This window comes from Plasmopara halstedii (assembly GCF_900000015.1).
Source record: "Plasmopara halstedii genome assembly, contig: Scaffold_3109, whole genome shotgun sequence".
Taxonomy (NCBI): Eukaryota; Oomycota; class Peronosporomycetes; order Peronosporales; family Peronosporaceae; genus Plasmopara; species Plasmopara halstedii.
In genome coordinates, this window is record NW_020190012.1 from 202,472 (window position 1) to 205,211 (window position 2,740).

Here is a 2,740-nt window from a genome sequence, read left to right on the forward strand (position 1 = left end):
CGCCGTCACTTCTTTAAAGAGGTTTTCATCGAGACCAGTGTGAACACTCACTCGGCGTCGTTTGGTGTCCCCACCCGCTTCTTTATCGGTGTCTAAATGTTATTTACAACACCCAACGAAAAGCTGCAAGCTCTGTCGTCTTCATCCAGTGGATAACGTGCCACTCCACGCGCACCAGAAGGGCATTGCCAAGGATACCTCGGACCTCGTCCGACAATGCCACTCTTGGCATGCAGCAACCGCTTCGAAACGTAAGCTATGCTCAGTGGATTACGTGCCACTCCACGCGCATCACTAGGGCCTCACCCGGCCATGCCACTCTTGGCATGCAGCAACTGCTTCGTAATATGAGCAGTGCTCAGTGGGTTATGTGCCACTCCACCTTTAGCCTGCGAGCCATGATTGAGGCTCTTGTCCAATACACCTTCGATGTTTGGCACCTCAAATTCTCCGTCCCAGCGCCCGCACCAATACCGTTTCTGCTTCCTAGCAGAGGTAGGTTCATGACTCACCAAAGCTCCACCTGGAGACGTGACCATAGCGCCCAAGGTCTTCGACCTCCAATCAATCCACGGCTCATGGTGTTCCAACCATGCCATACCGAGGATAAGGTCATACGTTACATCCAAGTCTCAGAATAAGCAGCGTTCCACGCTATCGAAGTCAAGAAACTTGACACTGAGGTCCACAGGAACCATCGGCACAGGGACACACAGTCCCCGTCGCTAAGCGAACAGTGACAGTGTCACCCAACCGCGCTTTCACCGTTTCAGCATACAGCTGAATTCCTTCGATCGTGGAGCGCCGAGGATAATTGCTCGATGCACCAGAATCGCTAAGGATTTTCCGTGGCGTCTCCAAGCCCTTTACGGTCGCTTTTTTCGACAAGCAAGCACGGCTTGCATGCATGTCCCGTGTTCAAGAGCACGGAGCTCTTCGGGACTGGCCGTGCTGCCGTCTACCTCTTTAAGGCAAAACAGAACTCAGTTCGGGCGCGGGGCGCCCTACTGTTTTTTTTACCGCGACAAACCAGACTGGTTAGAAGCGAGACGTCGGTTTGACGAATCCTTACACGCCTTGCGCAGGGGACATCTATTCCGAAGATAACGGGTGTCTCCACAGACAAAACACCGTCAGGTGCTCAAACGATGTCGGCAGCTTGAAGCTCTCCCTCCTCTTCCTCAGTATAGCTGAAATCCATTGGCTCAGGCCCGCTCTACGAGCTCCAATAATGTGCATTCTAACCAAGTCGTGTCGACTTAAAACTAAATTCGGCATTCAATGCCACATTCAGCACACCTTCAAAAGAAGACGAATGCGCACGGAATACTTTCATTCTGGCCACGCCAGTGCGGAGGCACTCCATAAAGACGGTCACTGCGACCGACTCTGAAAGAGGATCGGCTGCCATCCCGGCAATGATAGTATTCAAATCTTAAACAAAATCCACCAACTCTTTCTGCGCTGTTGGGCGGCAAGAAACGCGATCGCACGCGATATGCCTGATTAGGCGGTGAGAAAACTTGCAAAAGCTGACGCTTCAGCTTCTTCCAGGAGGGCAACGCAGCTTCAACCATAACACCGCACGTTAGTACCCATTCTCGCGCTCGACACCGAGCTTGAAGATATCTAGCGCCACGCACTGTTGCTCGTTTTGGAGCATGGCGGACGCCAGGCCATCTCGACCTCACTTAATCAGAGCAGAAGATTGTCATTTTCCTTGCCGTCGAAGGTCTTAACACTCATCATAAGCGGCTTGGGTCGGGGGGAGTCATCCGTCGTCAACGCTGACAGCTTCTGCTGCAGGGGCTCTAGCAGGGCATTTTCATAGCTCAAAAACACCTCTAGGCCCGCGTTTGTCGCCTCGGGGCCTTGCGAAAGGTGTACCACGCGTTTTGGGCCCAGCAAGGGGCATCAGCTTATTAAGCCCGTCCTACATGCCCTGGGGCGAATAGGATTAATCCTTACAGAGGATCGATCGTAACGACCCAGGCGAAGATTGACTACGAGTGCTACCAAGGTCAGCGGGGCTGCCGTAGCCCTTTGCTTAGAGGAAGCTAAGCAAATGCCACCGACCTTATGTCTTTTTACAAGAACCAGGAAGAGTGTAGCGGATCGCAATCCGCTACCGCCAAGAGTATTGAAAGTTTTAGCCAGGTTAAAGGTGCTCGTCCGTTCAAAACTGAAATTGTATTTAATTGATTTAGTTGCGGCAGAGCCGCCAATATCTAAAACCTTGGGTTTGCCTGATTAAAATAGTAATGCCTAATCTATATAGTAAAACCTAATTAATGTGCATCACTACTGGCAATCCTGCCACGTAGTGGCTTCTAGTTACGGTGTAGCCACACCATTGCGTGACTACAGCAACTTGTGTAATCCACACTAATGTACGTCACACCATCTTGTGTGATCCTCCCTTTTATACAAGGGTAGGTGAAACCCCGTTACATTGCTGCTGTGACCTCTCAATCCGAGTCATCCTCTTTCTCATTTTGAGTACCATGTTGTTTGCGCGCGATTTGATTTTTTTATCTTTTGGCTTTAGATCATGTGTGTTTCCGTCATTAGCACAATACGCTCTCGCTAGGCTCCAAATGCAAGTTTTTTTGCCGGTTGACACCCCATTTTTCAATATTGTAACGGGGTTACGAGACGAACCCTGATAACATGGGTGTGTGTGTCACATGAGATGTGCATGGTGTGACCACACCCAAACAAGAATACGGTACGGGGCTAG